The sequence below is a fragment of the Chelonoidis abingdonii genome, chromosome 3 (assembly GCF_003597395.2).
Source record: "Chelonoidis abingdonii isolate Lonesome George chromosome 3, CheloAbing_2.0, whole genome shotgun sequence".
Taxonomy (NCBI): domain Eukaryota; kingdom Metazoa; phylum Chordata; order Testudines; family Testudinidae; genus Chelonoidis; species Chelonoidis abingdonii.
Genome location: NC_133771.1, coordinates 216,793,219 through 216,816,044, shown reverse-complemented (window position 1 = coordinate 216,816,044; position 22,826 = coordinate 216,793,219). Strand labels below are relative to the sequence as shown.

General features: G+C 49.8%; 1 protein-coding gene across 5 annotated transcripts in view; it reads right to left on the bottom strand.

Moving 5' to 3' along the window:
* The window catches only part of SYNDIG1 (synapse differentiation inducing 1), a 110,031-nt gene extending 91,636 nt beyond the window's left edge, over positions 1–18,395 (bottom strand). Inside the window, exons 1-2 of one of the 5 annotated variants that reach the window (XM_075064546.1) lie at positions 18,031–18,395; positions 9,803–9,947 (exon numbers count right to left, since the gene is read on the bottom strand). The gene's annotated coding sequence lies outside the window, so the exon portion shown is untranslated. Of the gene's footprint in view, positions 1–9,802; positions 9,948–17,507; positions 17,673–18,030 lie in introns of those variants that run through there. The other 4 variants (XM_032770542.2, XM_075064547.1, XM_032770535.2 and 1 more) reach the window with 4 other exon arrangements.
* Between the last annotated feature and the right edge of the window lie 4,431 nt (positions 18,396–22,826).

Below are 22,826 nucleotides of genomic sequence, written 5' to 3'. Positions count from 1 at the left end.
CTCATCAATCTCTTATGCGACTCAGCCACAGAAGAAGCCTAATCCGTCTCTTCTAGCTAGTGGGGTTACGTCAAGACACTAGAAATCATCAGGCTAAGAACACTTGTCTCTGGCCCAAACATCGCCTTCTGGGGAGACCTGTTTCTTTCCAATGCAGCCAGTGTAAATTGCTACTTGAAGTTCACAGGTATCCAGTAAATCAACAGGAGCCCAGATGATCTCACTCTCCCAGTCTGATCCAAAGCCTGGAAAAATGTATTGAGTTCAACAGGCTTAGAGCAGGCTCTCTAAGACAACCCACCCTACTGGGAGGATTTCACTTCTGTGGACTGTCTAGAGACAAAGCTGAATTCAATATCTTTCTAATTAGAGCTTCTTTGCCCTCTCTCTCCATCCCATGTGAACAAGGGGAGTGGGAAAATCCTGTCACAGAGTGACCATGACAAGCAAAATCCCGGTCTTTTGTGCTGGTTTCCTCCAAACAATTCTAGATTTCAAATATTGGCTGACCCCCTGCCTAGCAGCTGGAGAGGTTTAAAACACTTGTAACTGCTCCTCTGCTGTTCTTTCCACTGGGGATAGAGCAGGAAGATTGTTTACAGTACAAGAAAGCTAGTGTAAATAGGTTCCAACTGCTGCCCACTGCTTGTTTTCAAGGCACTAGGACTCTCTTGGTTTAACATGTGAAGGATCCACTTTATTCTCTTGGCTAACAGTTCTGAACTCGCACTGACAGAATTCGCATGAGGGTAGGGTGGGTAAAATTCCACTCTGGTGGATGCCCATGGAGTTACAGCAGGGATGAATTTGGCCCTAAGCCTGACTGAGAATATTTAAGCTAGTTTCCAGGTTCATTTAGCTAGGAATTTGAGGGTCAGTTTCATTGAAGGATTATTTAAATCCCTTTTCAATACAACTAACATAAGACAATATTAGGAGTCGTCAGAAAAGGTGCCTCATCTTCAATTATTAAAATTCATTTAAATGAATGATTATCATCATCTTGCAAAACAATGAGCCAATTTTCCCCTCTAGCTCACGCCAGTGTAAAGCAGGAGTCACTCCACTGATGCAATTGCAGTTATACCAGGGTAAAAGCAGCATGAGTGAAAGGAGAATTGCTTCTTCAGCTCCTAAGTAAACCTGGCGATTTGAGAGCAGCAATTATGGCAACCTGCATGGAACCTGGAGGGCAGAGCACAGGTTGCAGGAGGGAAGAGTTTGAGGAAAGCACCAGGAAGTCAGTCTGTGTGCACATGGCTGGAGTGCTGGCTGCAGCACCTTCGTAAATAGTTATTTTAGTAAGAGCCAGTTTAGTTTTACAGGCACAAAGTCATCTTATGTTCTCACCCAGAATGCCGTACATGAAACAGTGATAGCAAATGGCACATGGGAGACCCACTTTGGAGTCCATTCTCACTGAGCTTCTGGACAACAAATGTGTCTTTAAGAGATCAGTTTGCCATTTCCCACATGCCACACCCCACCTCAAATCCCCTCAAAACCTAGGTTAAAGGGACATTATCAGGTTGAGACAGCCCTAAAAATCAAACCTATCTTCAATATTTGATATTCTGGTGGGCCTCTGAATTTCATGTCACCCCTTTGCTGTGAGGAAATGAAAAATGCCAACTATTGGTAACACACAAAGCCTCAATATTTCTGTTCAGCTGCTTTGTAAAACCGCCCCTTCGACCTCTGCTGCTGTGGGACTTCCCTTCAAAGGCACGGGGACAGCCATCAGCTGGGGAAACACTCATCGAATATCTGCCAGGGAGCAGCAGGGTAGGTAGCAACAGGATCCCAGAGCTGGCACAGAACTCCCATCCTGATGGCCCTGGACTCTCATGGATCCCCAGGCTTTGAAGCCTGCTGTACCAAGAGGTAGGGGAAAGAGGACCTGCGGGAAGTGGACTCCCCAGCTCGGCACCAAGGAGACCTTTGCCAAGCTGTTGGAGGCCACCAAGAAGAAGAGTCTCAAGGTCATTCTGGACCTGACCCCCAATTACCGTGGCCAGATGCCCTGGTTCAGCCAGGAATCCTCCTGCAACAGTGATTTCCAGCCAATGGAGATTTCTTCCCCCTCACGTTCTGCCCACGTGTTTTGCTGTGGGAGGAGTCAATCGGGCCATCAGTTACTGGGCAGTTCTCTAAAGGGACCTCTTGGACATGAGGCCCCAGGCTTGCCTTCTAGGCCAGCAGTTTACTTGGGCATCAGGCTAAACACAAGGACGGACATCGGTGTTGAATATCCCTCCCCTTCAGGAACAGCCAGCCTAGCTCCCTCTAACTTCTTTGATATGAATATTCATTTAACAGGGACTTGATCTTCATTGGGGCCAGGACCCATGGACCCAGGTCTGCAGCTGGCCCTAAATAACCAGTTTCAACAACAGCATAATAGTCATTCACCTCAGCTCTTCCAGAAGGTTCTTCTCTATCAGTGGAAACCTCTCCTCCAGCTGGCTCAGGAAACAAATAAATACAACAGAGCCACATGTCGCCATGGGCCAAGCAAGTCACATGATGTTTTGTACCAGTCTCTTCTTCTCTGCTCAGCAACGGACATCTCTGAGCCTCGGATGGCTTCAGAGGAGTTTCAGGAGCAAGCTGGCCAAACCACCCCTTATGGGCACCATATGGGGCGGTACAGAAGCAGCGCGGCCTGTAGTTAAGGCACTGCACTGGGACTCAGCGGATATAGGTTCAAATCCTGGTTCTGCCACAGAATGCCTGCATGACCTTAGGAAAATCACTGACTGCCTCTGTTCCCTGACAATGACATGGGATAATAAATAACCACTTGCCTGTTCACATGGTAGCCTCCAAAGAGCATCTCTCGCACTGTGTATATACATACAATTCCTAGCACACTGGGCCCAGATCTTGGCTGAGGCCTCCAGATGGTACTAAGATACAAGCAATTTCTGACTGAATACAGTACAGGATCTCTTCCAGAAGCTGCTCTGAATGGTTTTATAATCTGCCTTACATAACTGAACACTCCTCTAGCATCAGTATGTCGTCTCTTCAGGGGGGCGGGGGGGGGCAAGTGGGGCAATTTGCCCTGGGCCCCACAGGGGCCCCCAAGCCCTGGGCTGGCAGCGGTCCGGATCTTCAGCTGACATTTCAGCAGCGGGAGGCCCTTCAATTGCTCCAGATCTTCGGTGGCAATAGGCCCTTTCATGCAGCCAAAGACGCGGAGTGACTGAAGGGCCCCCCCGCCTCCAAAATGCCCCACAAGCCCTGGCCCGGCGGCGGTCCGTGTCTTCAGCGGTATGAGCCCCTCAGTCGCTCTGGGTCTTCGGTGGCATTTTGGCGGTGAGGGCCCTTCAGCGCTGCCAAAGACACCGAGCAACTGAAGAGGCCCCCACTACCGAAATGCTACTAAAGACCCAGACCACCGCTGGGTGAGTACAAGCACACAGCTCTCCCGCTTTGCCCCAGGCCCCCTGAATCCTCTGGGCAGCCCTGCGTCTCTTCAGCTATTGACAAAAATAAGCAAGACAAGGAAAGCACAGAAATATTCTCACATTCTGATTAGTTCTCAGTATCAGACATCATAACCTGGGCTAACCATTGTTCCCTGGATATTCCACTCCCGTCTCAGATAGAAAAAAAGTGTTCTGCTTCTCAGTAAAGCAGAGCGAAAGTTTTCCATCATCAACAATTGCCCTCTGCCCCGTGGCTGGCACCTGACACGCATTTGTCCAGAGTCACCACGTAGAAATGCTGACGGGAAACCCCACAACTGGGCCATCATTTGGGATAAATTGCGTACGTCAGGCAATGCCCCAAAATAATGCACAGGGTGGCCGCTGTTGTGCCGGTGACCTGAGTGGCTTCTCTAAGGTTGTGTGATCAGGACCCACACCTCCAGGAAGTCACACCGCTCAAAGAAAGTCGTGTTTCTGTCAGTAGCACTTGGGAAACTGCAATTTCAAGCCACCCTTATCTGTGCCTTCAAGTTCAGCTGTCAAATTCCCTGCTTGCTTGCTGTATGCACTAATACTGGCCAGATAACAACCAGCTCCAGGAGCCAGAGTCTCATCCTGGGTCGTTATTTACAACAGCGCAAGTGGGAGTAAAACACTTGCCAGCTCATCTGGCAGAGTATTACACACACGCTGGATTTGCTCCACACAGCTGTGAGTGGGGACACAAAGCAGTGGAGAGTTGGGCCTCTTACAGTAATGGCAAAATCAGTGACATTATCCTCGGGAAAGCACCCAGGCTAATACTGCCTCCATGACCAGAGGGACAGCAGCTTCCTGGGCCCTGTCCACACATGGCTAGGGAGGGCTCAGAGAAGCAGCGGGGCTGGAGAATCTGGCAGTGCACCAAGCAGCCTAAATTTCCAAAGTGACTAGTGAGTCTAAGGACCCAACTTGAAACAGCATAAAGGGCCCTGACAGAGGCAGAGTATTCAGAACTTTCTGAAAACCAGAGCCCTTAACGGGTCTTAAGTTGGCCACTCCACAACTGAGACAGCCAAAAATCACTTGGCACTTTTGGAAATGAAAGCCATCCTCCAATTCTTCGCCCATCCTAGGCGATAAAAGAGGTGTGGGACTGGGGAACACAGAGCAAAATTCTCCTAAGTGCCTAAGGGCCAGATTTTTAAGAGAATTTTAGGCACCTATCTCCCCTTGAGTCAATTGAAATATGGACCTAAGTGACTTAGGAGCCAAGTGACATTTTCAAAATGTGACTTAGGCACTTTGGCTCCTACATCTCATTGAAAACCAATGGGATTTCAGCTGTAAGTGACTAAATCTTGGGACTTAGACTCCTCAGTCACTTAGCAGAGAGGTAGCCGTGTCAGTCTGTATCCACAAAAACAACGAGGAGTCCGGGACACCTTAAAGACTAACCGATTGTTCGTTTTTAAGGTGCCCCTGGACTCCTCACTGTTTCAGTCACGTACGTGATTTGGAAAAAAAAATGGCAAACAATGACCACTCTAGTTGCTATGGTGACCGTGGAGGGTAAGTCTACACTCCGGCAGCACAGCAATGGCATTAGAGCACAATAATGTAAACACTTCCTACCTCGACCAAAGGGGTGTTTCCATCAACATCGTTCATCCACCTCTCAGGCAGTAGCTGGGTCAACAGAAGAATTCTGCCATCAACCGGGCCGTGTCTTCCCCTTGGGTTAGGTTGACCTAACTACGTTGGTTACGGTATGAGATTTTTCACAGCCCTGAATGGCGTACCCAGGCTGATCTCATTTAACTGCAGACTAGAGGCCAGTTCGGTCTCCAGCTAGGGATGCCACACCATAAGTTCCAGACCTTAAAGGCGAAGTAACGATACATTTCTTAAGGCACCACTCTCCCAAGAACGTTCTGCCATTGATTTCAACGTGCCCAGGGCAGAGCTAACCATTAACTGGCTGGTGGCCACCCACTCAAATTACGATCCTAAACCAAGAGGCATTTTCTTAAACAGGCAGGATCATTTGATTGGTCCACTCTGAAATCTCTCTGAAATTCCTGCAAGGATGAGAAAATGAACTATATTTCCACTCAGCATTCCTACAGTAATAGAGCTAATGCATTCCTCTAATTTAGAGGTGATTCTCAAGGAATCATGCATCTCACATAGCTCAGAAGAAGTCACTGGATGGTCAACCAGGAAACGCCATACACTCTAGGAAAACTGCTTATCCCTCGTGCCATAATCTGTAGCTGCTTAACCACGCACCACCCATAATAGGAAGCTGACCCCAATGCTCTGAGCACAGAGTGGGCGAGATGCTTGTCTCTCTTTATTTGAATACAGAAACAACAAAAGAATAAAAGGTGTCACTGATTTCTTTTGAGGGGAAATTCCTGAGCTGCAAGCCACTAAGCTTTAATCAATAATCAACTTGAATGCCAACAAATTTTGGTGTGCAGTAGAAAACAAGGTCAATAGATACCAAGGCACTCAAAGTTATCTATACATTTCTCAGCAGTAAAGCAGCAAGGATGAGCCCTCAGCAGATAGTCTGATTCCAAGCCCTCACAAGTCCTTTGTATTTCTGAGCCACAGGTTTACCAGAGTGAAACCAGACATATATCAGAGGCATACGATGAGAAGCATTACAAAGCACTGACCATGGCATTCGCCCTTCCTGCTACACATGCGCAAACAGAGTTACAGACAATTTTCTTAGCTGTGCCCGTGTGTGTGCGTCACGTTGTGAAGTCGGAGTCTGGCTATCAGGCCTAGCCCCCAGACTATATTAGTCCCGTGTTCAAAAGAGCCTTATGTGAAATTATGAAAATTCTCAGCCTATTCATACAGCTGGTTGGGAAAAAATTTTCACAAATTGCTTTTTCATCAAAAAATGCTGATTCACAAACAATTTTGGTTTTGATGATACAGAGCCAGTTTGCACAGATCTCCAGACACTAAACAATGTTGAAAAAAAAAAGTTACTAAGTTGTTGAAATACTTTGTTTTCTTCAAAACAAAAATGCCTGGTTTCTGGTTCGCAGTGACTTTTTGTTTAGAAATTTAAGCTAATGAGTGAAAAAAAAGTCAAAACACTTGAAAATTATTGAAACAAAACATTTTAACTGAAAAAATGGGTTTTTGAATGAATATTTTCAAGATTTTTGACTTTTTCCATCTGTAAATGATCTATTTTAAGGATGTGATTTTCAAAAGCACTCATTGTTGGCCTAATCCTCCTCCTGCTGAAGTTAATGGGAGTTTTACCATGGAATTCACTGAGGGCAGAACTCAGCTAGTGCTGAACACTTCCAAATCTATGTAGAGGATTATTTACTGTGGTGGTTTTCGGTTCTTCTGTGGGGTTTATTAATCAGTTAGGATAGTGTTCCCCGGAATATGGAGTGCATCCCTGAAGGACCAGCTACAGCAACACCCATAGGCCTCTCAACTGTTCTCCAGAAACTCAGCTTTCAGTTACAAAAAAAGCAAGTCTCTTGCTGTTGTGGTTGTGAAAAAACCGTGAGAACGTAGCTTGAGTGTAACCAATGCAGGTGTCTGCCTGAGTTTGCAGACAGCCAGAAACAATCTTGCTCAGAAGCATGAACTGCACCACTGATTTCAATGGGTTTTAGTGATTACGTTACATTAACTATTTCAGGGCTCAGTGAGCATGTGAGGGTTCGTCTATAGGGGTAAATTCAGTGGCTTAATTATACCAAGATAGTTATACGGGCATATCGCCCCATGGGGGCAAGCTTCTTCCAACGTAAGAGAGCCTTTTTCCAGTTTAGCATGTGTCACTTTGAAAGCAATATAAACTCAACTCTCTTACTCTGGAGTAAGAGTGTCACATGGGTCATTAGACTGGTAAAACGACAGCGGTTCAATTCATGTAGGCAAACCCTAAGAAAGGGGAAGATGTGTCTTATTACCAACCTCAGCCCAGGCTACCCACACTTTCGGCAAGGGGCACAATGGGTTTCGTTTGCCAACCTTCTGGAAGCTGGGTTGTCCAGCAGGACATCGCTGCTTTAGGGATGGGAACACTGCAGTTAGTCACTTCTGCACCTCTCCGATGAAAGCCAAGTTTCCTCTTTAAAACTAGAATCAGAGTTCGTGTCTGAAACGCGCACACATGAATCAGGGTCTGAGCCGGGATGGAAATAAGGGTCAAAATGCAAAGCTAAGGGGAGTGCTTGGGTATGAAATAAGAAGCATCTGCGCTGGGCCTTCACTTGGGCCTTAACACTGCCATGATGTGTGCCGCAAAGTGGCTTTTATTTCAGCCAGATGTGCCACCTGGCGTTACCAGACTGACTTCTGCCAAAGTGCAGGTCAGGGAGAGTTTTAAAATTCCCACTCGCTGGGCCAGGGACAGTCATTTCCTGTGTCCACACAATGCCGAGCCCTGGCTGGCCTCTCCCTGCTGCTACAATATAACCACCGCCACCACCACGAGCTCCTTCCCTTGTTAAAAACATATCACTTTCCGTTCAGCTCTTCACAGCCCTGACCCCACGGAGCCAGCAACCCGCCGCGATGTCAGAGCTCTGAAGATCTCTTTACTCGCCGTTTTATCCTGTCTCCCCAAGAGACCAGCTGATCCTCCTTCAGCAGACGCATTTCACCCCAGTGTTCCTCCTTTGGTTGTTCCTGCTCCCTATGAAATCAGTGCTAAACTGCCCACTGAGCTTGACGAGAGCAGGATCTAGGGTGACCAGATGTCCTGATTTTATAGACAGTCCCGATTTTGGCATCTTTTTCTTATATAGGCTCCTATTACCCTCCACCCCCGTCCCAATATTTCACATTTGCTGTCTGGTCACCCTAGCAGGATCAGACCCTCCCTGAGCTAGGGGGCAGTGAACATAGGCCTTTTGCACCACGCATGCTCCCCATGCAGGACTCACAGCTTCTTCTGATGGCACAAGAGTGCAGAATCAAGCCGGGATGGTCAGCTTGGATCCGCTGCAGGGCAGGTCTCTGGGCTACTGACAGGTGGGGCTGAGCCTTGCCTGCACTTCTAATGCTCAGTAATTGCTTGGTGAAGTTCTAACTTTGGTCAGATGCTAAAGCTGAAGGCAGTTTGATGTGCTTGATTCTGTAATGCTGTTAGAAACATACGTATGGTCTGGCCGGCGTACATTGGTACAACTCCACTGCCGTCCAGGGACCCCTTAGCGACCCCTCTAGCTGCCTGAGGGGGCCTTCAATGCACCTATACTGATTTGCACCAGTTGGAGATCTGGCCCCATTAATTTCAGCATTGCTACTCCAGTGGAAACTGCCTGGGGCTCGGGCTCCTGGTGTAGAATTGCATTCACTCGGAAGAACGGAAGCCAACAGCAGCACACGACCACTGCAACTAATTTATCATTGACATTGGCTCCTCTGATCTAGAGAGCTTCTCTCCCTCCGCTCCGCCCCCCTCCTCAGGGGAGTTCACTGCCCGGCTCCTAGGCCAGTATAACATACTCAGGGCTCACTCGCAGGGCTGAAAACACTCCTTGCCCAAGTTCCCAGGCCAAGCTGTAGCACAGAATATTTTGGCTGGCCAGAGAGCTCTGCAGGCAGCACTCTCCCTGCAGGAGATTCTTCCTGTGCATTCCCAGCCTGGAGCTGCTAGCAACAGAATGGTCGTTCCCTGGAGCCCTAGTGAAGCGTCAGCAGGTCGCTGTTACCGGTAATTAACACTGCCCTTCAGAGCGAGTCACTTCTGCCCATTGAGGGTGGAGGTGGAGGGAGGCTCAGCGGTCATGTCACCCTCCCCGTCTGTACCCGGCCCGGGGAAGCTACTGACCCAACCAGAGGAGCGAGTGGGGTGATGAGTCCCGGTCCCGGTCCGCCTGGGGCACGCTGCGCTATGCTAAGAGAGCGGACAGGCTAATCGTAGTAAATCAACCCAGGCTGAGCAACGTCCCCACGCACATCTGGCCGCGTCCCTCACATCTGGCAGTGTCCCTCATCTGAACCTGCAGCCCCTGGCCAGGTGAGGCCCAGGCCTCTCACTGACCACACGGAGCCCGGCTCTGCGAGGCTGATAAATGAAGCCAATAAGGCCAAACAGCTTTTGGCTTGTGAATGCAAAGTGTGTCTTACCCCAGCGCTCCCCAGGAGACAGTGGGGCTGCTCACGAGCGCTTAGCTGGCTTTTCACAGCTGCTTCCTGTTCGGAATTCAGGCTGAACTGCTATGTTTTGTCTTGATTTTATTGGTATTTGTATGACAGTAAAACCTAGGGGCCCAACTGCGAACGGGGTCCAGTGACTAGGGCCAGTGGCTGGTGGAACGAGCTGGCAAAGGGTGGGAGAAAAGGTCACCCGAGCCCATGCCCACGGTCTCACACACAAGACCAACCTGCTTCCCCTCTTCAATTTGGGCAACAGTGATGTGTGTCCAACTTGCAGCTGTCTCCTTCCCCAACCTGAGCGCGTGACCAGCGGGATGCCAGCTGAGGATCCTCATGCATGCACCTCACTGAAAGGCACAGTAAGACCTGTGTCTAAACAGGGCAGAAATCCATTAACCAGAGGTGGAATCAGTCCAGCATCGCTACACCGGCTTTTCCCTCCGGTAACGCCCAGCCCTGTGTCTGACAGAGACAATATGCCCAGAAGAGAAGGGAGTGCCCTACCTCAGTCTCAAGGCTCCAGCTCTGCCTCTGAACAATCAAACCACATTGCAACAGCGGCAGCTGGTGCTGCTAAGTTTGCTACACAACCTGCTCTGGCTTGGCTGAGAAATTCAACTGCCATTTGCTTTTCCAGCACAGGTAACTAACTCTGACCTACCTGCCTGTAGCTGAGCCCAGCCCCATTCATGGCAGACCTCTGATCAGAGCCTGAAGAAAGACATTCCAATGAAAGGTCAGGTACATTCAGAAAGGTGCCTCCCTGGTGTGCCCCCACCCCCAAGGTTACTGCCATCAGCTAGGCTCATCGTCTTCACTGATGGGCAGCTCAGTTCTACGGCTCTGCTCACGCCTCCCCTTCTCCGATCCCTCCCCCAGAGACTGTGCGGGTCTCTCAGCTCTGCCACCGGCCTCTCTCCTCTCGGGCTGAGCCTGAGTTCACTCAGACACTCCGCAGAGGTGTTAGCGGGATGCGCTTTGGAGAAGAGGGATTCTTTTCCCAAAGAACAACACACATATGTTCGCTTTATACGCTGACGCCTTCCCCGTTGACCTTGCTGAGAGCCCCACGTAGGTCTCTACACTGGACTTTGCCCCCCCAGAGATCTCCTCCTTTATTCACGATTAGCAGATTTCCATATGGAGGCAAGCACAAGGCACTGACATATCTGAAACTCGGCAGGACACCCGTCCTTCGCTCAAAGAAGCCTGTGCACAGGACGGCCACGAACACCAGAATCTTCTCGCAGAAAGGAACCTTGCAGTCAGCAGCTGTCACTTAGCCAAGGAGAAGGAAAGCAAACTGCCCTGCCTTGCACTTTTGGAGCCTGCAGATACATCTGTTCTCTGGTGTGGATAATTGAATTCTTAATTGTAGGGAAGGGCACAGCGCTGCTCTCATTCAATGCAGTAGAAATCCAAAGTGACTTCACTGGCTCCTCGGCGCCTAATTAAGAATTCACCCCAGACATCAGAAAACAGGTCAAATGACGTAGAAAAATTCTACCCTGGTCCTATACTTCACCTCACACATTCAAGGCCAATCTCACCCTTGCTGTAGATTTTAGCAAGGGCCAGAACTGGGCATTCAATGAAAATTCAGTTGCAACCTTAACTCTGCGGCATCTCAATGCCCAGGACTTCTCAGCATCACTTAGGGATAAATTCAGATCATGTTTACACTGACGTAGGACCCAGAGTAACTCTGGTGACTTTCTTCTACTGTAGTCCAGGCTTTATAGCATACCCACCACTGTAGTATTTGAACAGGTTAAAGGGGAGCAGTGTGGCCCAGTGGCTAGGACACTGGATGAGGACTCAGGAGACCTGGCTTCTACTCCTGGCTCTGCCAGTAGCCTGCTGAGTGACTGGGAGCAAGTCATGTCACTGTCCCACGCCTCAGTTTGCCCATGTGTAAAATGAGGATAATAATACTGACCTGCTTTGCAAAGCACTTCAAGATTTACTGATGAGAAGTTCTAGATAAGAGCCAGATAGTAGCAGTAGTGGAACAACCCTGCACTTACATTGTTCCACTGGAGATGGACTTCCCTCCTGAGATCTTGGAGGGTGAGCTGCCAGGGTGTCTCTCCTCTCTAATTATTATTGTGATCTGTGTTACAGTAGCACCTCTGAGATCAGGGCCCACAGTGCTATATTCTGCAAACACACAGGAAAAATCAGTCCCTGCAACGAAGACCTTACAGTCTGACACACAAGACAAAGGATGGGAGAAAAGAATTGCTATTAACTGCCGTCTTGCAGATGGGGAAATGAGGCAGAGACAGACTGAGGCCCAGGTCCTCAGAGATATTTGGGTGCCTACCACCCACTGCCATGAATACAAGCTAAAGCCACATGCTATCAAGCATCTCTCCCTTGGTCTCTTCTAGAAGAAGCGGGTAGGGAAGCTTAGAATTGAAAACAGGCCTACTGGCTTTCAGGCCAAAACCTTCGTCACAACCCCTCCCGCCTCCCAGACGTAAACGGTATCAGTGGTCCTTGTTCACCGCCTGGCTTATCACCATCAAGGGGCAATCTGCCGTAGGCAGCATGGTAAAGCAGACCCTGTTAGAGATAGGAACCAGTATCCCAAGGGGCTAGCAGTCTGATTGCTTGCCCCTGAGGTGGTCAGGGCAGTTCCCCTTCATACAGGATCAGCTGTGACCTTGCACAATCTATGTAACCAGCATGAACCCTGAGACGACGAGGCTGAGAATTCTCCAGGGTAATCACGTCTGTGGTAACCACGCGACCAGCACACTTAGGCTGACTGACAAGGCATTTAAATGAATGATGCCATATCAGACCACACCCCGAGCAGGATCACAGTTTGCTTCAGAGATAACGCAAACGGCAGGTCAACCGCAAGCCGACAGACAGAGACCAATTTAATAGGCAAGGTACCTTCCAGCTCTTCCCCAACCGGTGCTCCAGGGGTGCATGGGAAATGAGACCTGCCACTGCACTGCAGCTGGCCTCATGCCTTGCACACGACTGCTGGACTCACTCCTGTGAACTCCTTCTACCGAGAGTCTCCAACTTTACACGATTTTCTCAATTACATTTTCCAAAGTAGCCTATAGAGGCAAATCCACTGTCACTTGTAACAGAGCTGGCCCACGGAGCAGGCCAAGGTTTCTAGAAACTGGATCGGGACCCAGGAGACCTGGATTCTATTCATCTCCCTGCCATGGACCTGCTCTGTGACCTTCACCCAGTTATTTCATACCTCTGTGCCTCGGTTTCCCCTCCCACCACCCATTTCTGTCTTGTCTATTTTAATTGTAAGCTCTTCAGCATGAGGACTTGTCATAAACAGATTGTTAAGTGTTAATGTCTCTTCTACCTGTAAAGGGTTACAAGCAGAGACCAATCAGGAGACAAGATACTTTTAAATTTGGGTGGAGGGAAGCTTTTGTGTGTGTTCTTTGTCCATTGTGTGTTCTTCTCTCGGGCGGTCTGAGAGAGACCAGACATTACTACAGGCTCTCTAAGTTTCTGTTCAAATAGTAAGTAAAAACAGGTGGTTTAAGCTTTTTGATTGTTTTACTCTATTTGCAATTGTGGATCTGGCTGGTTAACTTTTATATGTGTAGTTGCTGAGAATATTTTCATTTGTATTGGTACTGGGGGGGGGAGTTTCTTTCTGGTGTCTGTAAGCTATAGGACCCTGTAATATTTACATCTTGAAGTTACAGAGATAATTCTTTACTTTTTCCTTTCTTTTATTAAAAGATTTCTTTTAGAGAACCTGATTGATTTTTTTCCTTGTTTCATCCCAGGGGATTGGGATAACTCACCAGAACTGGTGGGGGAGATAGGAGGGGGGAGAGGTAGAATCTCTCTGTTTGCCTTGAATCTGTTTGCCTCTTTGTGGGAGGGAAGGGACATGCTTCTCTGTATTGTGATTTAAAGAGGTTGGATCAGTATCTCTCAGGATAGCCCAGGGAGGAAAAGTCTGGGAGGGGGAAAGAAGGGGGAATGGTTTATTTCTCCTTGTTTTAAGGACCCAAGGGATTTGGGTTCTTGGGGACCCCAGGGAAAGTTGGGGAGATCAGAGGGCCCCAAAACACTATATTTTTGGGTGGTGGCAGCGATATCAGATCTAAGCTGGTAATTAAGCTTAGAGGATTCGTGTGCTAGTATCTCATTTTCTGAACTCTAAGGTTCAGATCTGAGAAGGAATGCTATGACAGGACTGCATATGTACAGAGCTTAGCACAACTCTGATTTCAGCTGGGGCCGCTCGGGTCTACCAGGTAAGGACAGAGCAGAGGATGGGAAGCACCAATGGGGAAACAGAGAGACAATTCAGAATTAATGCAGTAAAATAGCTAATATCAGTCTATCAGGGCAGGAGGATTAGATTAAGCTGACACTGTCAGGGCAATAGAACAGAGCTTGCTATGTCAGGTTTTTAAGCAACCACGCAGCCAGAGACAGACAGTGGTGCAAACATGCCACGTAACAGTAACCGGACAGGGGCTGGGCTGGGACTGGAGTGGGACAGGAGCATGGGACACAGATGGAAGAAACCAAAGTCAGGCTGGGTGGGGCTTGGGCACAATCTCTGCATCAGAGGTAAACGTGCTCAGGGCGGGTCCATAGCCCATTGAAATCAATGAGAGGCTTCCCATGGATCCCACTGGGCCTGGGATTAGCCTTTATGGATGGTTTTTAGCTCCTACACTGAGCACAGGTAACGGCCCTGGAAAGCCTAGCGGAGCTGAATTAAACCCAGTGCTATGGCAGGGCCAGCCTAGCAGACTCCACCAGGAGAGCACCTTTGCCTGCCGGCATGGCCAGACGGGCTGAAAATCGGGTGGGTTCCCGGCTCGGGGCATGGAAATAGAGAGGGGTTAGTACCCACCCGGCCCTGACTCTGCCGAGGACTCTGGATGGGGATGAAGGTGTCGTAGTATTAATCCTCAATTTGAACATTAGAGTTCAAATATGAAGTACTAGCATGAAGTTCTCTAAGCTTAATCTCCAGCTTAGATCTGATAGGCTGCCACCAGATCAGGAATTGCTAGGGCCTGATCCCCCCTTTCCTCTCTCTGGTGTCCCCAACCCTCCCTTGGTGGGACACCCAGATTCCAAATCCCTTGGATGCTAAAAGCAGGGGAGAAAACCCCTTCCCCCCTCCTTCCCAGGCTTGCCTCTTGGTCTAGCCTGCAAGTATCATCTTGCCACACCACTGGCTTGCCCTTGGACTACGCACTGCAAATTACACGAAACCGGTATTTCTCTGCTTCCCATAGAGAATAAGCGGTTCTCTGCCTCCATTACATATTGAGAATGCAAAATACCAACAAGCTTGGCTATTGGCCTTTCCCGGCCTCTCCGCTTGACGGAGACAGGTACCTGATACAGAGTTTCACTTCACTTCTGCCTCACGAGAGAGAGAATAGATATACTTTCAAACAAGTTTAAAAAAAACTTTTAAAAAAAAAAGAAGAAAATACTAACATACTCTTGCATTAAGAAACTCATACAGGCTCTTGCTTATAAAAAAATGACACGAAACAGTTCTGATTTAAAGATATTGCTCCGATTAAACGCTCCATATCCAAATCCACGATAACAATGTAAAAAACAACCCAAATGCTCCTCACAGCCGAAGATGCTTTAGGGGTTACCTGTTGTAAACTACACAGAGGTGTCGCAGAGAGAAACTTTGGACGATTAAGATGCAGTAGGAGAAAGCTTAGTTAACCTCAGCTATGCCGAGAAAACAACAATGAGCATCAGACCACACATACATGATCTCAGTAGCAACCCAAAGCTACACTCATATGCCGGAAGTGCTTGGGTTCCTTTTGATGACTTCACCACGACTTTCGGTATAATATTGAACAATAAGAAGGAGTTAGTAGGAAACCTCGTTACTCCACATCCGAGAGAAAATCAAAAAGGACCACCGAGATACAAATTCCCCGAGCCTGTACTTTTAAACAATGCAGTTCTCTGATTGCGTCCCTCATGGGCAGGTGTTTGAAGAGTTAGCCCTTTCAAGGTAAAAGAAAACAGTTAACCCTTACCTCTTTACCTATCTATTTAAATTAGCGAAGAAGGAGTCCACGCTGCGGGGCCCCCACCCAGCAAGCGTTGCTGCAAGGGTCACCTGCGGGCCCCCACCCAGCAAGGTGCTTAAGCAAGTGTGTCGCTTTAAGGAGGCCCAAGCTTTGCTGGATGATGGTGGGTGGGCTTGTCAGGAGTAGAGCACACATCGTCCTCCCCCTGCAAACCACTGGAAAATCCACAGAAAAGCGATGCTATCTTAGGGCTGCACCAGCTTTTGGGTGCAGGGTGCAATCCCCCTTTGGAGCTGCGCTGGGGGCACCTGCAAGCAGCCAGATCCCCTAAGATCTCAGCAGGCCTCGAGAATAACCCCTTGCTTCTTCCCAGAGCCGCCGGGAAGAGGAAGAAACAGGCCTGGCGCTCCAATTCAGCAAAACTGAAATCTCCCTGACTTCAAATTAAGCACACACTCAAATGCTTTGCTGAATCGAGACTTCAGTGCTTAAAAATAAAGAAATTTTGCAGGTATGTGTGGGTGGGGAATAGGGACCTTTACAAAGGCTAATAGATAGATACATGCAACAGGGACAAGGATGGGTCTGTACAAAAATAGCCTGCGTACTGCAGGCATACACGGACATCCCACACGTATTGCATTGCTCTTTTGAGATGCAGTTTTAGCAGTGCAAAGAAAACCACTGCCTTCTAACCTGAACACCTCACACGTCTGTGATGACACTAACCATGGCTTGCTGAGTCCTTCTGGCCAGATCCTTAACATCGTCGCATCGAAATCACTAGCGGGACATGGATTTGTGCCAGCTGAGGGGCTGGCTTTTTGGCTTATTGTTACTGCACAGACTGTAACAGCTCTAAGGCTCTATTGTGTTAATCAGATGTAGGGAAGTTTGGCCAAAGGTCTGTGTAGCCGTACGCCCAAGCATACACGCAGACTTATTACATCTTGGTTGCACCGAAGTTACTAGTTATTTCTAATATTAAAACCTTCGCTTTGTTTTCCTTTTCTCCCACTGGCACAACGTAAATCACAACCTCTCAAATTTCTGTTTCTGAAAAAACACAAGCATGCACACACAAATTCTGAAGTCAGCAAACTCAATTGGCTTTGCAGTCTTAGCAGACCAAACTGGTTTTAACGCCGTCCTGGATGGACATTTATGGCCACGTTATAAACGCCTGCTGATAGGAATTTATAATGGAAAGGAAGAGAAGCATATCAGGGCATTAGTGGGCACTGCTATAATACGCGACACCTGATACCATCCTATGAAGCCAAAACATTAGGAACCTGAATTCAGAATGAGCTTAAATGGAATATGCTGCAGATATACAGTGCAACTGCATGATCTTTGCATTTCTATAGCCAAGAGCTTTAGTTCTGTGTGTGATTTGTTAAGTATGTGGTGCTGGTGGTGGAATGCAATGTTCTTTGGCTTGATTTAATTTATTACAAATGCATTTATCTTTCATAAACACGCACGACCCATAGATACAAAATTGTCGTTAAAATCTCACCTTGACCAGTGAAATGAGAATTAATGTATCCTGGGAAGCAGCTGAGCTTCTAACTAGTATGAAGAGGCTCCAAATACTGCTAGTTGGAGGTAGACATGACTTGTTAGCAAGAGTTATCTTCACACAGGAATGTAGACAGGTGTATCCATCACCCTGGCTGCAGCCTGCAACCCACAACAATCCATCTCCTTTAAAAAAAACACTTAGCATGTCTGCCTAGGTTTAAGACGATCAAAGCACCTTTTAATTGTTGTTAATACCCAGTTTCAGAGGGGTCCATGGCTCATTATTTTAACTGAGTGTATAACCCCCCCCCCCCAGAAAGGTTCTATTTTTTCTAGGTTCTTTCCTGTCTCTCCTTTCTCCACTTACTTGTAGTTGTTTAGCAGCTTTTTTCTTTTTCACTTTTATTCTTATGACTCAGAGCCCAAGAGATGTTTTCTAAAGCTCAGGTGTCTCATTTCACTGGATAATTCAGCATTTCTTTCCATTTTAAGAAATACAACTGGATAAACCTTTGCAGGCCTCATTGCTACAGTTCTTGTTGCAAACAAATTGTGCTTTGCAGATGACACAGTACAAACTATACCTACAAATCCGTGTCCTATCTTCTGACAATACTTTAGTTTCTGATCAGGAACAGCTGCCACTGCTGAAGTGCCTTGCACAGAAAGACCTTCCAGCATTTTGCAGATTGTCCCGAATGAAGCCTTTGGAGACCCATGTGAGGGAGCTGCATTTCCATGTTCCCGACAGGAAACTGAGGATCAGTTCAGGGATAACAGACGTGCCCTAGATCACCCAGCAATCGGCGGCAGGAGAGACCCACATTTGCTGACTCCCAGGGGCTTGCTTCACCCACCAGCTTCCCTCCCCCAGAGGAATCGGTTCCTACCTGTGAAGGGACGGAGCAAATCGCTTCTTCCTGCGGAATGATTCTGCTTGACACTGGCTCTGCTCCCACAGTCCAAGCCTGCCCCTTCCCCTGAACCATGCACCGCCCTGACACCTGGGCTGCTGTGCACTGATCCCCGGGCGGTCACCACCGCGCTCCCTGCCTGCGGCAGCGGACCGCAGCCGGCCGGAGCGGACCGCAGCGCAGCGCTGGCATCCCGGCTGCGAGCCCAGGAGCCTCTCTCCCCGGGGAGCCCCCGACAGGTCGCCTGGGCGGAAAACAAACTTCCTCTTGGTGTTCAGCGGGACAGTCCGTGTCCGCGCCGGGCACCCGGCCTGGCACGTCCCCGGCTCGGGAGCTGGAGCAAACTGCGCCCTGTGCCCACCTCCCCCGGCAGCCTGAGCCCTGGCGGGTCCGGGTCCGGGTCCGGGGCGGGGGCCAGAGCTGCGGCCCAGCTGCTCCCCGAGGGAGGGTCCCAGCCCCCCCGGGCCGACAATAAACCGGCCGAGCCCAGCGCCGCTTCTGTTCCAAGGGGAGCCCGGGGAGCCCCCGAGACAGGGGGGCAGGAGTCAGGAGCAGCACGTGCATCCCCCCCCCAGCGGTTACAGGCTCCGCCGCCCGGGCAGCGGGGCTGGGATCCTCCCCTCGGCCCGCACCGCGGCTGCCCAGCCGGGGCGCATCCTCGGGGCGCGCTCCGACCCGCGCCGCGTCCTCCCGGCGAGCTCACCGGTCCGCAAGGCGCCCCGCCGCCCCGCATGGCAGCGCCCCGGAGAGGCCGGGCTGCGGGCGCAGGGCAGACCGGCGGGGGAGCGGGCTGCACCGGGGCACCTGGCGGGGCGTAGGCGAGAGCGGCCCGCATGGCAGAGCGGCCAGCCGCCCCTGCTGCCGGAGCGCCGGGAGAAGCGGCGGAGCTTTGAGCACAAGAACCGCCGCAGCCGCGGCTGGGGCTGGCCGGGGACTGACCGCCCTGCGCATCTCTCCCTCCCGGTCCTAAAGGCAGCCCGGCCCCCAGCCCAGGGATCCAGCGGCTTCTCCTACCGGCTCCGCGCCGGAGGAGGCTCCCTGCGGCCCTCCAGGCAGGCCCGGGGGGCCGGTGCAAAGGCTTTCCCGTCCCGCGGGGAATTCGTGCTGCAAAGGACACCCGCCACCAGCCCCGTCTAATCCGGGGTTAATTGTCCCCCCAGCCGTCTCCTTGCAGGGCTCCGGGCGCGCTCTCCGCACTGGCTGCTGTCACTCCGCTTTGGCAGCGCCTGGAACCGGTGCTGGGGGGGTGGGGTGAGGGTTTGTGCCCCCCCAGCCCTGCCCTGGCCCGGAGCAGAGCGCGGCTCCCTCACCCACCGCAGTGGGGCCACCTCCCACGCGGTGTCCAGCTACTATCCTGGCCCTTTAGCCAAACCCTGGCTTTTCATGCCACAGCTGCAGGGGTTGCACAACTCACCCGCAGGGCTGCCTCAAACATGGGCCTGCACCTGCATCCCGGCTAGGCTAGGGCCTGGACAGCCCTCTCATAAGGGACAAGGGCCTGCAGCCCCCGGCCACTGAGACATGCTTGTGCTTCCCCTGCTGACACCAGGGGAATGACCCCTTAGCTCAGCAGGCTTTGGCTCAGTTCCAGGTGCCAGTGTAAATCAGGGTGAACTCTGCGGAGGCCAGCTGCATTGCACCCCTGTAAACCCAGTGTGAGGTCAGAATTAGCAGGAAAGGCAGCTCCTCAGCATACACTCATTACACTGTGGCCTAGCCACCAGCCCCACTGCTTGAGAAACCCAGCTTGGGGGTGGGGGGCACGGCCATAGAAATAGGCTATAGGGAGCTACCCTGCACTGGCAGTTGGCAAGCGGGACCAGTCCTTCCTGGGAGAACTATGAGGTAACAGGCTTTCACTGCTACTTCCTAGGAAGCCTTCCACTGTAAACTCTTTGGGGCCAGGCCCAGCTCTGTTCTGTTTGTTCAGCGCCTAGCACATGGGGTCCTGGGCTCTGCCTGGGGCTCGCCCACAGCATAACAATACAGACAGACAATGACAGTAGGGTCCATTGATTCCATTGCATGTCACCTTCCACCACTGGGGAAGCGCTAGACAAGCCACTGGGGGAAAAGCTTCTCCCACCATTCTGGATGCTTCAGCTTAAAACTCTAGTCCAAGGTCCCCACCCATTGTGTGTGTTTCATTTCTTTCTTTGCTTTTGTCAACACAATTGGCAATTGTACCAGCTGCAGAGATCATCCACAACATGATATTCAGCAGGCTACCCACGTTTAGCTCCATACTCATGTTGTGTCTTGGAAATCTTTAATGAGGAGCATGATGGATTTTCTCTTCTTACCCGCACTCTCCTCATTAGTCATACTTGCAAAAGCAGTAGTGGCAAATCATTAATGAACGATCACTCTCAATATTTAAATTGTGTTTTAAATCTCTTATACATGGCTTGGAAATCTACACTAGTCACTCTTTTCTGTCTCCATTTATATAGTTTTACTAATTTGCTGAGTTGCTGTTCTTGAAATGTGAAAAGGGGCCTAATTCCATTATTTCTACAGCAGTTCAAAACATGGACTTTCTGTCCCATCTGAAATTCTGATACTGACATTTATTTTCATCCCAAGTTAGGACAAAAAGTTCAAATGTTGAAACTGTTGCTGGAATGAAAAGTTCAGGAAAAAACTCTATTGAGAAATATCAAAATATTTTGTTTTGATGTTTTTGATCAAAACATTTTGATGTTCACACATTTCATTTTGATTTAATTTTCCCAACAAAGAATTTAGTTGCACTCCGTCTTTTCCCTTGGAAGATTTGTTTTAATAAAGCCCCATTTTTCTGAAAGGTGAAAAATGTGTTTTTGAAAAATTCTCTTCTTATTTCCTGGCTGGCATCGGGGCTTGAAAAACCCACTTGCCTCAAATGGCTTCACATGGTGTATTGGGTCCAGTTCTGGACACATTTCAGGAAAGAGGTAGACAACTTGGAGAAGATGAAGAAAGGTCTAGAAAACATGAGCTATGAGGGAAGATTGGAAAATTGGGTTTGTTTAGGCTGGAGAAGAGAAGACCACGGGGGCAAGAGAGACAGGATAACAGTTTTCAAGTCATATAAAAGGTTGTTACAAGGAGGAAGGTGATAAATTGTTCTCCTTAACCTCTGAGGATGGGACAAGAAGCAATGGGCTTCAACTGCAGCAAGGGAGCTTTAGGCTGGACACAGGGCCAGTGCAACCATTTAGGTAACCTAGGTTGTCTCCTAGGGCATTAGGATTTGGGGGCCGCCATTTTCTTCGACACAGACCGCAGCTGATTGGCACCACAAGCCTGGGAGTTGGGAGAAGTGAAGCAGCCACAGGGTGCTCAGGGAGAAGGCTGGGCAGGGGTGGGTGGGGGTGGGGAGCTGCCACAAGGGAGCGCCTCAGGGTGGAGGGGTGAGCTGCTGCAGGGGGGGCACCTTGGGGGGGAGCAGGGGGGAGGGTGCAAGGTGGAAGTTTCGCCTAGGGCGCGAAACATCCTTGCACCAGCCCTGGCTGGACTTTAGGAAAAACTTCATAGCTGTCAGGGTGGTTAAGCACTGGAACAAATTGCCCAGGGAGGTTGTGGAATCTCCTGCATTGGAGGTTGTTAAGAGCAGGTTGGAAAAACGCCTGTCAGGAACAGTCTAGTTATTAGTAGTCCTGCCTTGAGTGGAGGGGACTGGATAGATCCTTCTCGTTGTGACAAAATCCCCTTGCACACACACCAGCGTAACCCAATGCAGTACCACCTGCCTGAGTCTGCAGGGACCTGCCCTCCAGAAAGAGAGGCTAATCCACTGCTTAGAGCATCAGCCTAGACTCTGAGATACCTTGTCTTCAATTCCTTGCTCTACCCCAAGTCACGCACCCCAGTGCGTCAGTTCCCTCTGCAACGGGGCCAGTGACACGAGGGTGGCAGGTGCTCAGCCTGGAGCTGGCAGGTAGGGAAGTACCATATCTAGAAAGATAGTCACTATTATCTGCTGAGGAGAGGGAGGGGCTGGCTGCATCTGGACCCAGCTGCCACCACTGGTAGGGTGGGTGTGGCTGGCAGCTGGTGTGGACCAGAGGGTCCCGGCAGGAGGCACTGGCAGGACAGTTCTGCATGGCCCAGGGGGCTCTCTGCTGATACCACCCCAGCAGCAGGAATTAATACTGTGCAGGAGAATCTCCAGCAGCATCCATCCATTTCTTTCCTCTGTTTTGCGAGGGACGCGCTGCCTCCATTGATTAGAGTGGTGGGGGGCAGCATTAATTGATTTAATTAGAGTTTGGGAGGGGAGCATGCCCTGAGGTCCAGCGTGATCTCTGGACCTAAGCAAAGGGCCTGGAGGGGTGTCTGAACCCCAGGAGAGCCAGCAGGCAGGGCTGGGACCCAGGATGGGGTATGGCATGGAGCTGGTGGATAAGTTTAGTTCCTGAGCCAGTGGATACTGGGTAAAGCTTCCCAACTCTGATTAACATACCCTACGGTCACACTCGAGCAGAGCTCTACAAACCGACATGTGCTGCTTTCTCAGTTCTTCTTAAAGACACAACATTTGATTCAGTGCAGGCGCAGGCCTGGTGTCTGAACGTTAGCCACCATAACACAATGCATGTATCAAATGCAGAACTTTTTTTTAAATTCAGTCATTTATGGATTGAATGCAGATGCCCATGAGAAAAGCTGGGAGTACAAAAATAGGGGTATTCTCAGATACCTTAATATCTTCAAAGCCACTTCAGAGTATGCTTCCATGGGAGCAGCTGTGCCATTTTTCTATCATAATTTGCATCTCCAACAACACT